The sequence below is a fragment of the Melanerpes formicivorus genome, unplaced genomic scaffold (assembly GCF_026170545.1).
Source record: "Melanerpes formicivorus ecotype bairdi unplaced genomic scaffold, bMelFor1.0.p_v2 SCAF_5, whole genome shotgun sequence".
NCBI classification, from domain to species: domain Eukaryota; kingdom Metazoa; phylum Chordata; class Aves; order Piciformes; family Picidae; genus Melanerpes; species Melanerpes formicivorus.
The window spans coordinates 8,098,411-8,113,489 of NW_027142357.1; the positions used below are offsets into that span (position 1 = coordinate 8,098,411).

At 41.6% G+C, this 15,079-nt stretch overlaps 1 protein-coding gene across 3 annotated transcripts in view; it reads left to right on the plus strand.

The window, feature by feature from the left end:
• Window positions 1-15,079, plus strand: part of SLC39A10 (solute carrier family 39 member 10) — a 64,005-nt gene that overhangs the window by 9,455 nt on the left and 39,471 nt on the right. The window contains exon 1 of one of the 3 annotated variants that reach the window (XM_068137981.1): window positions 6,004-6,022. The exons of 1 other annotated variant lie outside the window; for it this stretch is intronic. The gene's annotated coding sequence lies outside the window, so the exon portion shown is untranslated. Of the gene's footprint in view, window positions 1-6,003; window positions 6,023-11,008; window positions 11,081-15,079 lie in introns of those variants that run through there. One more of the 3 variants, XM_068137980.1, reaches the window with a different exon arrangement.

Sequence of the window (15,079 nt, forward strand, 5' to 3'; positions counted from 1 at the left end):
TATTAATCTATCAGGACATAGAGCTCATCAAATGCATGAACTGAATGTAAGAGTGAAAAAGGTGAGCTGGAGTATCAGATACTCTGAAATACGGTATTGTTAAATGGTGGTGTTGTAAATGCATAGAACAAATGGTGCAAAGGCAGTGGAGATGGTGAAGGACAAGGTGCTAGTAAGGTATCATCTCTTCATGTTTTAGACATGATAGCACAGAGGCAAGGAACTCAAATGAAGTAATGCACTGGTTGTACTTTGTAGCTAAATCAAACAGCTGGATTTTTCCTAATAAACCTGCAAAGGTAGTTCTGCTGATCTACATAGCCCCACTGTGCAGAGCAACTGCAAGATTCAAGAGAGCCAGTGTGCCTTAGGCAGAGCTCAAACCTCCAGTGATGATTTGTGTTGCTCAAAGAACATGGCTTCTTACATAGCCTAATCAAGAGATCACAAAAGCTCTCACCATTATTGTTTAGGAAGTAAACTTTCATCTACAAAAATGAAAACAGGATGTAAACTAGCACATGTTCTGCAGCACAAAATGTGCTTACAGTAAAGCTCCCCTGTGGGACCATACAAGGCTTTGGGCTGGAGGGAAGCTTGCTAGATGGAACAGTTAACTTCCCTTTCTCTTGCCAGCTTCTCTGTAGGGAGGCAAAGCTTTGAGCAGTTTTATACCATATCAGATGCCATTGGGAGGAAAGGATAGGTGGAAGAGATGTTTATTGTCAGAGCTGAGTGTAGCTACATTTGTTAATCCCTAGCAGTGCACTCTCTCTATGTGCTGTACTCAAATATTTATTAACATCACAACTGAGCCACAGATGTTCATTTTAAAATAAGTGTTAGGAAATTAGGAGTCAAAAAGCTTCCAATTCACAAGCTTCAGGAAAATAAATATGGGATAGTGCAGAATGAAGACAAAATTAGGCCAGCACAAAAGGGAGTACAGAAATCTCAGTACACAAGGAACACTCAGGAATCTCATGCAGAGCAGGAAATTACCTTAAAGCTCTTGGGGCTCTCACTGCTTCAGTGAAGTCATGGAAATGGACATGGGAGAAGTATTCGACCTTCTTGACCTACAGGCGGTTTGAGCCTTGCTACCGCTTCAGCTAGTGGTGGTCTAGTGAGAGCTTGCAGTAGCTGTAGTAATGCAGCCATGACTCAGAGAACAGACTTTTGTAACAGAGAGATCATGAAGTGCCAGTCAACAGTCAGACAGAGCAAAACACAGGATGGGCAAAGGAGGGGGCACATTTTTAAGTGCCCTGGTGGACAGCAAGGCAGTGCTCTAAGTTAACAGCAGAGAATCTAAATGAGTGAACACACTAGTTAAAGATATCTTGCCAGTGCCCCACTGAAAAGATAAAAACTTTAATGGGAGCCTGAAACCCTGACAAGAAATGGAGCAGTCAGAATGGAGGGTTGGCATATGTGAAATCTGGAATCGTTCCTGCATTTTCTACCCTCTTCACTCAGACTGCTTTTCAGCTTTTTGCTTGCCCTCTCTCCCCTTCCCAGAGAAATTCCTGTGTGCTCACAAATGATGACTTAAGTTTCCTTAGTTCTCTCATGATCTGATCTTCTTTTCACCTCCCAGGTGAGAAATATGAACATAGTGGGATCTCAAACATGTTTTAATAAACCCCAGAACAACAATGTTCATGCAGGCTCTCCCATCTCACAACAGGTCTGCTTGGCTCAAACCAAAACATTCAGTACCAGACAGGGGCCTGCTGAGAACACCAGTGCATTCAACTTGCTCTTCATTTAGTTTCAATGTGACTGAAGAAGAACCAGCTCCTCTCCACTGAAGTATTTTTTGTATCATTAAAATCTAGAAAAGCGAGCTGTGATCAATACACTGAAGGTGGAATGCTTTAGGTTGGAAGGGCCCCTTAATGGTCATGTAGTCCAATGTTCCTTCAGATAGCTGGGACATCCTCAACTGGATCAGGTTGTTCAGAGCTCAGATCTGAAATGTTACCAGAGATAGGGCTTCTGCCAGCTCTCTAGGCAACCTGGGCCAGTGTTTCACCACCCTCAGTGTTTAAAAACAAAACAAACAAGCAAAAAACCCAACCCAACTAACACCCAAACAAATTTACTCTTTGTATTCTTTGCACCTAGTCTAAATGTCCCTCTTTTAGTTTCAAACCATCACCCCTTGCTCTGTTGCAACAGAACCTGATAAAAAGTCTGTCCATATCTTTCTTACAAGCCCCACCACCAAATATGGAAAGATTACAATTAGGTCTCCCTAGAGCCTTCTCTTCTCTAGGCTGAACAACCCACAGTGAACATGGAACACAATGTGTTACACTCTATGGGACAAATCTGGGTCCTTTAGAGCAACAGGGTGTGCAAGGGACTGGACAGTGAAAATCTCATGTGCTTAATTGGGGAAAAAATGGGGAAAAACTAGAGCCCATAGCCTTTGAAGACTTCCATGTGCAGTTATTTTATGGGCATAAATTAAATTTTTTATTTCACTGGAGGACCTCAAACATAAAGCTGAGCTTGCAAGTGTGTGCAAGTAAAATGTCTTCTGCTAGTCCTGCAGCAACTGCCTGCCTCTATTGCAGAGCAGAACTTCTTGGAAGCCTATATTAAGGTGTTTAATTCTTTGTGTATATTGTCAGGTGAGAGTGCAGCACCCCTGTAAGCATCCCAGAGCATCAGTCTGTTTTGGAGAATACTTCACTACTGACCTAATGGCAAGCACAAGAAATGAACTGCTAGCCTCTACAGGCTAAAAGGTTTAATAAACAGGGATTTTAACATTCAAGTTACACTAAATATTGTGGCTCTTCAGTAACAGCACATAAGCTAAGATCAAACTGTAGCATGTTTTATCTGTATCATGAGCTGTTATTAGTAGGAATTCTTGCAGGAGTTGCACTGAAAAAGGTGAGCAAAGTTTAGTAATTGGGCCTTTACTTGAAATGTAAATGTATGGTTTAACAGATTGCTGGAACAGACTCTATATTAAAATGAGCTTGAACTGTGCTCCTTCTTCAGAACATTAACTGAGGTTAACAAATGCTGTATGGAGAAAAAGCAATTCCCCCAAGTTCCGTTGTCAGCAGTTTAAAATCCTTCATCACTAATCATATCTGACAAGCAATTAAACAACTAATCTCAGTTGGAACGGATCTAGAAGATGGGTTCTTGATTGTGCTGGCAGGTATCTAACATTGGTTCTAAGCCAAAACCTGAGCCCATCTCCCTGCTGTTGCCATGCTATTGTCAAAGGGCAATTACTATATCGACCTTATAGAGCATTTGTCATCATCTAGGTGCTGAAGAATTTTAGCATGTAACATGTTAGTTCATGACTTCAGGATGAACAAAGCATGAACTTGGAAAGAAATACATCTAAAAGCCCCTTCTAGCTTGTTTGATTTCAAAGGAATTAAAGCAAGGAAACAACAACAAGGAGATTACATCCTGGTTTTCATTTGCTCAAGTCTAGTGCCCATAGACATTACTATTCCTTCAGCCTTTTTGTCCATATTACACAACTCAGCTAATCATTAAGTCAAGCATACTCACTGTATTTAGAACCTCTGGAGGAATAATTCAACCATTAATAGAGACACTTAATCATACTTTCGTTCTTGAAATCAGTTTGTCCACTGGAACTAGGCCTTGCTTTTTCCTTTGTGCTCCCTTCTCTCTCTTTTTAAAAAATCTATTATATAAAACTAGTTTTGGTTTGATTCTTGAGTGGTGATACTTCATGGATATGGGTTGAGAAGTAAAAGTAATTATAAAGGTCAGTCAGAAAAATTTAACTCAAGGAACTTAATTTGTAAACTTAAATAGTGCTGAATTTGGAGGGGACATTTAGGTTTTGTATACTTTTTGTGTTGGATTTGTTGCTGTGAACATTCAAAGGGCCATAATGTCTGATTTACTTTTCTATTTCTTTTTACTGAGAAAACTTAAGAGACCCAGCAGTTTACAAAAGCATAATGCCCAGCTGTATTTAGAACTACTTGTATCTGTACACCAAAGTGAGAAACTCAGAGGGCCTCATTTTTAAATTAACTACCTGAGCATGTGATCAAGCAAAGCTTCCAAAGAATGAAAAGTATGTTTGATCTGGTAATGCCTTGTTTGATCTCTTCCTACCAAAGCGATATAAGCATTGTAGATTGCTCAAGTTTCTCTCCCAAATCCGATTAACTTTATTCTCAATAACTTGGAAAACTTCTCCCTCGCACTTCCAAAGCAAAGAGTTAAGGCTGAGATGCTTCAGAGACCAGTAAAGCCCAACTGCCCAATGCTTACTGCATCATGGTGGACACAAAAGGGACTTTGACAAGAGGCTCAGCCCAATGTGGTGTTTTCTAGCTGCTCCATTTAAAGACACGTTTGACTTGACTGTGGCTGACAGAAAGCTCTGATGTTTGTATTGGATCTTGACAGTCCAGTTATTCTCAGTGTTGTACCTTCCTGCCACTTTGATGTTCCACTTACCCATTGCCCCCCATCTAGAACAGAGGCAGAATGTTGCCAAAGGGCTGGCACCTCCAGTGTATGGCCCATCTCCATGCAACAGAGCATAATTCAGCTCTTCTCAAGCTGTAGTGAACTTGGCACACCACAACTGCAGAGACACACACTTCTCATGCTGTACCATACTTCTGTCTAGGCCTGATGATGTTTGGGGTTGGGTTTTTGTTTGGTGGATGGATTTGGGGTTTTTTTGTCATACGTGAAGCTTGCAGCCAGTGCTGAGCTTGGCAGTCAGGGGGGTGAGTTATCAGTGTGCCCTGCAGAGAATGGGTATCAATGGCGAGTCAGTGTTTGAATACCTCACTCATGTCACTACTTCAATAAAGAACTGGGAAAGGGGGGCAAGATGTGCTTTGAATTTTTTAGCCAGCCTCTGTTTTGCAAGTTACTGTACATTTTAACTGCTGGTGGTTGTCATGTTGATCCCTTCTGCATCATAACTCATTCTGCCAGTGAGAGGATCTTACTCTTGGTTATTCTATGGGGGAATTTTTATTTTTTTTCTTTTTCTTCAGTGCTACTGATTTGCTCCCCTTTTCTTTTATGGCCAGCTTCATATGGATCTGTGGGTAACTTTGACTCAGCATCATAATTTGAACTATTCCATCCTTTGAACTTGGCAATATAGCCACTCACAGTGTCTTCTAGATCCTTCACTGAGAATAGATTTTACTCTGTAGTTTTGAGGCTGTGGTTTGGAGGGTTTGAGTTGGTTCTTTCTTTGTTTTGTTTCAATGATCCTGGTGATCTCTTGTTGAGAAATCCAGGTGATGCTGGCACATGTGACAAACTCTGCATGTTAATGAAGTTATTTTTGTGCTCTTGTTTTACTCCCTCTCAGTTCAACATCTCTAAAAGCTTGCAGTTCTCCCACTTATTATCAAAAGAATCAAAAGTTCAAAAGATCTTTTAAAGTCTTTCCTGCCATAGGTTCTGATCTAGTCTGAAATATAATATGCTGCCATCATAATGGTGGTGGGCAGTATATTTGGGATGGTATTCCACACCACTTCAACCTTCTCCCAATAACACACTGTTTCCATTTCATATGCCAGCAAAGGCCAACATGAATCTCAAACAATAAAAAAGACTCAAAGCTTCTATTCCTTCCTATCTACACTAGCACACAGCCCCATTTTAGTTCCTTGTACACCCCCCTTAGATACAGCTGTTAAAACATTTGTCACAAAGATTTTGCTGTCCTTATTCTGAAGCAGTGCTTAAACTCTGACTCCCAGCAAAAATATTGTAATGCCACAGGCTTTTCTTCATAAAAATCATATTGACAAGCACATTCCTCATGCAAGAGAAGTGGCAGACCTCTCTTTTTTTTCACACAGCTCCTCATAAAGAGTGGTAACTACAGCTAGGCTGCAGCAACTAACATTAGGATGTGGCCCTGAACAAAGCTGGCTTCTCCTACAACAGATCCTTCAGTGGCTCAGAGAATGTAGCAAAGACTGGTGGGGGCCATTCTTTTCCTAGTTTTTTGACTTGGGTAAGATAAACTTGCATTTCACTCCTTTCCTGCACACAGCTGCCTCATCTGCAAAATGCTGAGGGGAGAGGAGAGTTGTCTCCATTATCCACATGTCCTGCGTCAGTACTGCCTCACCATGCAGTAACCTCTACCCTCCCTCGCATTTGCTCTTCATCTGCAGCTTAACCCACCTCACAGGTGACTTCTCACATGCCAAATGGTGCTCAGCTCTACCCAGAGCACTTGTCAACCCATCATTTGGAGCAGGTGTTTTGAATGGTGAAAGAAATCCAATGTGTATGGCTATCACCTGCTTGGTTGCTGTCTTGCAGATACATGTGTGCACTGTGTCACATCAGGTTTTATCCTTAAACACACTATATGAAGTTCTCAGTGAACAATGGTTGTGAGCTTGCAGAACTCAAATCCGTAGCTCAGGTTACCACACCTCATAGCTGAAGACTTGCTTAGATTTTCTTTGGGCCAGTTTCAAATAAGCCCATGCTAATAGCAGTTTTCTGCCTTTTTTTCTGCTGCCACTTGCTTCCTTGCTTCCCTTGGGGCTGGGGAGGGAAGCAGTCTTGCCAGCCAAGCCTTTAATCAGTTGTTGGGAGGAGCCATAGTTACCACTTTTACTTTTTTTCCCTAGATTGAGGACTTCCTGGGTTTCCTTCCCTCCCCCCCTCCTTTTTTTTTTTTTTTTTAACCTTGTTTACAATCCCCAAACTATGCTTTTGGATCCAATGAACACCAAAGGTACGTGGGATGCTGGAGGCCCCTGCAGCAAAGACTGATTATTTCTTCAACTTCAGGAGTTAAGAGAACAGCAAAGGCTAATGGGGAGCCCAGCTGCTGGACTAGACTGCTTTTGCCACACTGTTTCTAGTCCATTTGTAGTGGAGAAAGTCTAAATCATATAAATTGATCAACAGATTTAAAAGCCTGATGGATTCTTTCTTTGCAGCTTTTTCCACAACTACCTTTACCAAAAACACAAGATAACTTTGGAAAGTGCAACTATGCTCCCTTCAAGCTCAGCAGAGCTTGAGCTAGTCTGCAGCAGAGCTCGTACTTGAGCTGTTTGTATCTTTCTCTTTTGGACATGCTAGAAGGAGATTGAAAGCTAAAAGCAGTATCTCAGTGCAATTGTAAGCAAGATTTCCTGTACTCTGACAGGGCTCTTCTTTGAACTCTGGAACTGCCCCTCCATGAGCTGATGCCATTTTAGCCTGCTGTCGTAGGAGCATGACAGGCATGACCTTCCTAGTCACAGGCACTCAGGCTTATTCCATAAAATAAAGGTGATAGCAGTAAACTTGGGGAAACAACTGGAGGAGTGGAAAAAAAGTTTCTAACTGAAGGGAAGAAAATGTCTTTACTGGAAGATGTTTTCAATCTAACTGGGAATCACCTCTGTTTTCACAATCATTAGCCAGAGTATCCACTGCCTGGATCACCCTCTCTGTCCCCTACATTTAGTCACAACCAAAAGCAAGGAGTAGCAGCTAATTCCAGTCCTACAGAACTACTTTGCTCAGCTGTACTGTTTTCAGTTCTGGTACTAGCCTTAGGACCTTCACACTATGTTCCTCGAACCATCACACTGCCACATCTTAAACAGTTTTTTTCTGATTGAGGATCAAGGACTGCTTTGTCCTGAAACTCCCTTTCATAGACTAGCCACTTTTTTTCAAACTTAAAAGCTGGAACTGCTGTCAAGATTACACTCCTGCAGAGAAGGAGGAGATAAGGTAACAGACAATGCCCCTAAGTCTGGTAGCCTCTGTAAAATTCTTTTGAACAAGCACAGTTTGCAGTGACTGCGTTCTAATCCAGCTGTTTAAAGAGCCTGTGAAAAATACTACCCCTTGAACCATGTATGTTTGGAGGTGTTGATTCTGAGGGATGTAAGAGAGCCTCGAGAAGGTTGTTTTTTTTAAGTAGACATCACAAACTACTTTCCCTTTGGCCTTGAGCACAGTGTGTAACCATATTATCATCTCCTGGCATGAAACTGTGTCTCAAATGGTTTACATCTCTCTAAATGACTAACACTTCACCACAAACTTTAAAGAAGAATGGGTGACCTTCAAACAAACCATTTGCCAGTACCTGGGAACTGTGCCGGAAGCGTGCGGAACTGGGCACTGTACCACGAGCACCATCGCTTCCTTCTTATCTTGCACTCCACATCATTCCTAGGCCGCCTCTGGTTGGTGTCACTGCAGCACAGTATCTCTAGCTTATTCTTTTTTGAGAACAAAGGGTTTCACAACCTGCTTGCAAACCAGATTATTTCTTGCAGCCTTTCAAAGCAGTTCAGCAGGTGGTATTTTTCTTGCCAAAAAGGATGCCAAGCTCAGTTCTTGGGTTCCTGTTGACACCCAGACTCACTGGGAACTGATATTGCTGAATACCCTCCATTTGGAGTAAAGCAGAAAGATGCATTTCTGGTTACCAAATACTTGTTATCTACTATTACCCTTCAGCAGCTCATTGGTAAAATATGTAAACAGCTTGTAATGCTGGTGGGGAATGCCACACAGGAAAACAAACACCTCCACATTCATGGCAGCTGTTTCCTTGCTCACAAAAGCTGAAGTTCCAAATAAGCTGTTAGCAAGATCTCTTGATGCTAATGTTGCTGCTTTCTGCATAGCCATGAGCTAGGCTTTGCATTACTGTGGGGAAATATGTATCTGGTCTGGAAAGGGAGGCAAGGGATAGCAGCAGTAACACCTGCACGATTCAAACCCCCATCTCCTACAAACCATCAACAATGTTGTATGCTAGCAGCTGTCTCTCTCAAAAGCTAGCAGCTTTCTCTGACAAACTTTTACAGGCCCAGCTACTAACAGTCAATCAGCTCAAACCAGAGAACTGCTGGATGAGAGGAGGTGGATGTGGCGCCCTCCTTTTCTTGTGGCATCTCCCAGGCCTCAGTGTGATACCATTGCTGGGTATCACAACTCTGACTGCACTAAATGCAATGAATTGTTCTGTTCCTCCTTTCCTTCAATGCTAAGTAGCCGAACAGAGTGAAGCAGCTCCAGGCACCGTAGGCACTGTAGAGATGACTGTTTCCTCAGAAAATAGTCCAGATTTTAATCACACTATCTAGATGAGTTAAGGCTGCTGGGTTTCTCATTTGGGTGATTAATATGGGTCACTCTTAGTCACCTTGTCAGGACACAGTTCTAGCAGCTTAGGATCTTACTGAACCTCAGTACTTTGGCTGATAGGTGTCCCTATGAAAAAACAGAGAACACTTAGAATTTTGGGATCCTTCAACAGTGAGCTTCCTGCTTGTGATAGGCAGAAGGTATTGCAAAGGGGGCACTTGATAACAAGCATTTTGACTATCAAATGCACACCCTGCAGCACAATGGTCTTTCCATAAAACAGGCGGTAGCAAAGCCCGATTGCACTGCAGAGGGAGCTTTCAACAGCCCAAACTGGATTTTGGCAGAAAGGACACCAAGACAACCTCTCTCTTGCAAAGAAAAAAACAAATTGTTAATGACCATATATAATCAGAACTTTGATCTTGATCCCAAGTGCAGACACCTCAAGCCATTAGCTGACATTCAAAAGCAGGCATAGGCATTGGTTTAATAATGGCACAGGCTCAGCTTAATGATTCTGTCTGTTGCTGTTTCTCACACTCTGCATAGCCTAGGCTGAAGTATTGAAGCAAGAGAAAGGCAAGGGCTATGTGCCTCCAGAATTCAGGCATTAAGTTCCGATTGTGCTGTAAAGGATTCCTCACACAACTGCTGTTTTTCCTTCCTGAGTGTTTGTAAATATATTTACAGCTTACGTCTGTTTGTTTCTTATCAGCAAATATCTGTTCATCCTTCCTACCTCATTCTTTGACATTGATCTGCATTAAAATGTGTCTCATTCATTACCTCGGGGCTTGTACATAAATTAGTTCCTTGCATCCAGCCATTAGATTCCTTCTGGTTACTGCTGTTACCTGAAATTATTTTTAATTTACAACACACATTTAAATTCCTATCACTTAACTATTTCTTAGTTCAGTCAATCAATTTTTGTAATTAGATTGTGTGGAAGCTCAGTGAGCCTAACAGAATAATTGTAATCAGAATGTTCTTCCAAACTTGTGGGGATAATGTGACTTTAGTATTGAAAGCAACACAAAACTAGATTGGGGGCATCTGATAACAGACTTTAAACTGCAGCACAGAAAAGCCTGACTTTAGTTTCTATCCATATCACTTTTTAAATTTTTCCATCCCACCTGAACAATGACTTAGCACTAAAGTATGGTATTGTAATGGGGAGAGTTTAATTTGTTTCAGTTACCTGTGCAAAGAATTGTAATCTACAGATCAGTTGCCCTGGTTTGAATAATGTTGCTGTGCACATTGAGCACAGCAAGGCACCTGTGTCTAAACAGAACGTGCAGTGCTGAAGCAACTTCCTAAGACACATGGTTGATACATATGTGATCTTAGATATGTTAAGACTGATGATAAATAAGGTTTAGCATACTAATTCTCTTTAGCTATATGTGCAGTTTTTCCAGCAGAAACACAAGGAATATAAGCATCACATCTGAACAAACTACCTATAATTACTCTCAGAACTGATGTGAAAGCAATGGGAAACAAGTTAACTCTCTTAATTCTTTGATATTTGATGATCTATTGTCTAAAGCAAGAAAAAAAAGGAAATAATTTACTACTGTAGTGCAGAAATTACTTCACAATAACATAACCATGTCTTTTGCACATGTTGGGGTCCTTTGTTCGTAAACCACCTCAAGGGAATCCACAAAGCCACTGCCGGCAGGGATTTTGCACAGCTTTCATGACAAACTTTTTCCCAAAAGTGTCCTGTTTCATGATCTGTTCCTGGTAGCAATCTCATGTTATAAACATCTTCCACGTGTTCTGGACCTCCTCGTCCATAAAATGTTACCCCTAGTAGCCCTCTGTGGCACTGCAGTGGCTAAGAGGCTTAGGGAATGCTTCATATATATGACAGTAAAATCTCTAGTCTCCTTTCTCCCCCTTTGAAGACAGAATCTAATCATCTCCAGGATAGCCAGTAAGTATAACAGGATACTTCATTTCTTTATGTTATCCTAGCTGAGCAGATAATACATTAACAGGCAATGAAATAGTGAAGTACAGAATTGTCAAGGAAGTTGAAGAAGTAGAGCCAGAATTTGAACCTGCTCTAATCCTCCTAACTCTAACTCAGTCTGTAGGTGTAAATCCAAAGGCAGCATTTGGTTACTTTATTAAACTAGGAAGTCAGCTGGGACCTACAGACCTCAAGAGGAGCTGAGAGAGAATATTCCTTCAGCTTGTGAACAGAAGCAATAAACCTGTAAATTTAGGTCTATATTTTTAGACTAAAATTTGTTATGGGCTTAAAAGCTTCTCTTGGGAAGTTAGCTGACAATTGGGACCCAAGATGTCTGATGTGATGTATTGTATGTTTGTGCTAATTAAGAAGTGATTCAACTCCCCTTCATGCAGGAGGATTGGGTGTTAAAGTTCTCAGAATGGTGGAGGTGGTATGAAAGCCTGTTGCACACCAAGTGCACTCATCAGCTTGATAAATAGCATGTAGCAGGGCTAGCAAGACATGTTCTTGATTGTAAGGTAGGCAGGTTGATCATTAAAGACCTCCTGATGATCAAGTAAAAAGAGGGTAGATTCATGGAGTAAGTGAAGAACAGAGCTGGATCAGATGTGTAATGACTGAGTGAAACACAGTGTGTTCATCACCAGTCTTTAATGACTCATCAGAACTATTTTCACACCACTCAGGTATAGAATGTTAATGACACACTCAGAAACAGCTCAGAAAGAAAAGATTCAATTACATCACTTCCTCTTGAATTGCTCTTCAGAGTTGTTTCAGACATTGAACAGATGAATAGCAGCAATGTAGCAGATAATTTAGCTGTCCAGATCGATTCACCAAACACTTGCATTTAAAAAGGGTTATGGTGAATCTGTTATGCTTTTACCAGGCAGTGTTATAGTGTGCTTAGAAGTGGTTGTTATGGTGGTGCCTGCCTGGCAGAAACCAAGATGGTTTTTATTTATTATTCTTTTTTATGTGTATGCAGTGTACCTAGAGAAATAATTTGGCTTTCAAAATACCTGGCTTCTAGTATCTTGGGTTTCTTCAGAAACAGCAGAATATGGGAAAGATCTAAATATTTGGTAGTCTCAATACAGAAAAAATTACTTCCACCACTGCCATTCACAGGCACACCAGCTTCATGTCCTGCTGAGAACAGATGTTCTTGTCCTAATTTGGTGTATGATCACCACCACATTTTTCAGTAATGATTGTGACATGCAAAGTACATGATTCAGCAGGACCCTAGAGCTCTGCCTCACTCTGGCACATCTACATTCCTATTGATTTGGAAGGAGCTACTGAGCAACTGAGGGGAAAAAGCAGCTGGCTGTGTAAGGCTATCAGTATGTTCTACACCCTCGAGTTGGAGCCTGATTAAGGGCAAGTACCACGTTCGTTTACAAACTTGTTTTAGCATTTTCGGGAAAAAAAAAAATACACAAAGCAGACTTCTTTTAGCTTCACTAGGTGACTACTGGAAATGATTGCTTCAGGGTAACAGAAACCAAATCTTTTTTCCACGCTCCCTTGGATCTCCACCAGCCCCAAGCACAATGCAGGGTGGAGGGAGGCAGGTCTGTCATCCTATTGTCTCCACAGGACTCTCTGTTCCCTCCTGAACACCAGTCTCACTTTTTCCAGCAGCTTACACGTTAGTCAGATGGAAAATATCTTTCTGCCAAAGATAACGTATGAGTAAAGAAGAAAATCGTGTCACTCACATGGCTTGCTTGTTTCTAAGCAGCTAGGAATCATTCCCACCTTGTAGTTTGTGAATGCTTTGCAGTAGACTAACTTGTATTAAAGCCTACCTTCAAACTTGTCAACAAAGCAGCAGGTCTCAAAACAATGACCACATTTTTTGATATCTCTTTAAAGCTCAGTGTTGACCTAAGTTCTCTAAAAACCTCTAGCAGTCAGCTTGGTTTTGTGGGAAGTTTCTAAGGTCTGGTTCTGCTCTTCCTAGAACGTGACAAAGTGAAACTTTGTTTTTTGAAATAAGCATGTTCAGAGTTTCAACACCGTACAAGTACTACTGCTAAATTCGGATCTACTGAAAATACAGTCAGGCTAAAGCAAACAAAGTCTATTGAGAAGCAGCTGGTTTTATTAGGGCATTAACTTAAGTGGCGCTGTGAAAGGCTTTGCCCCTCTGCAAGCAGCAGATAGGAAAGTGCTCTCAAGCTGCTTCTTCCTGTATGGCATGGAAAGAAAACTGTTTTGAAATATCATTCTGGGAAGATTATTCCTGATGAGTATCTCAGGAAGAGAATGTACATATATTCTGTGTCCTCCAGATCAACAGGACACGGCTGGCTGAGGGAGATGCTGTGTAATGACAGTCAGTGGCTAAAGGCTTCAAAGGCGCACATTGAGACCGGGCAGTGAATACCCAATATCTTAAGTTTTGGATTTGAGTCCTTAGCAGCAACAGATCTGCTTTTCTTATTGGTTGCTCCATATTTGCCACTATTCGGTTATAATTCCATCCTGGCAAGTGCTGCCAGAGGGACCATCAGCACTAGTTTATGATCCCTGACCTTCAAAAAAACCCTTCAGACAATAATTTGCTGTGTCCTTGACAACAGGATTCTTCTGGATCTACACTGGTAATGGCAGTAAGAAGAATTGCAGGAGAGAATAAGAGTCTGAGATGGAAGACCCCTTCTGTAGAAGAAAAATCTCTTTTAGAGAAGAAGTCATTGAATAGAGAAGAGTATTCAGCTCTTCTCTACCTAAAAAGCAGATGAGTGGTAACTTACATTGGAAATGTTTCCTAGCTGCCTCAACAGCTGGAAATTCGACAGATTATGCTCTACTAAAGCACACCCTGTCAGGAAAGGACATGGCAATGCTGTCCCCAGAAGGAACAGAATTGCTGGTCTGTTTTCCAAGAACCAGAAACCCCAGTGTCTGCTTCTTTGGGGCCTCTGCACAAATGAGACCATCTATTTAAGTCATGTTAGGAGAAAAGTAGTGTACTGCTTCTGCTGAGATTCTTGCAAATACAAACTACTGCTTTACAGAAACTGAATCTTCTCTGAAAAGGTCTCTGTGGCCAAGTTATTTTCACTAGATCCCTCAGACTTTGGGAAAGCAGGTTTGTTTTAGGACGAGAGCAGGGTTGTGTGTTGGTATATAACCCAAAATGGCTGGGTGACCTCACTACTGGTTCCAGCCGAAGGGCTGAACATGAGCCACAGCAAGACAGATAGCTGTGGGATATCTGAGGAAGATAGCATTTGCTCTGGGTGCTTTGGGGCAATTTCATTTGCCTCTGCCAAAGTGCCCGAGTCTCATTATTTTCTCCTTATTTGGCTTTCTGAACAGTTGCTGCTCAGGTTATGTTTGCATGAAGGCTTGCTTTCTGTACACTGCACACTCCTCAGTACTCAGCAGCGCAGTCTTGTGCAGCCATTTGAAGTGTTCTCCTGTGAAAACACTGGTTTTTGTTCCAGACTTGGAACACTACCATAATATTCTTTTCACTAGCTCAAGGTTCAGTTTCAATAGAACAATAAATTAAAATACCCTGTGCAAGCAGCTCCTTAAAATGCAGTAGTTAAGAAAGTGCATTGATAGCAATGATTCCTGCTGAGGGAAGTGACTTATAGGCCATGCAGTCTGTCCCTCTTGTAAATGAGGAAGGAGGGGACAGGAAACGACAAGACATTGCTGTCCTGAGGGATGGAGCTGACACCCAACATCCTGTAAGAGGTCTGCTCTGTTCTGTAATGTACGTGTATGCGGTAGCTTCAGGCACGTCATGGCTGGCAATTTTTCTGATTTACTGCTGCTTAGAACCTGCACCACCAAGTCTGGTTTTGCCTGATTAACGAGAACTGTGATACTGTTGGTGTCTTCTGATATAACAGGGTCAACATTTGTGTACTTTTAGGATGAGAATTGTAGCTAACATTCAAAGCCCCCTTGGAAACCAGCAGT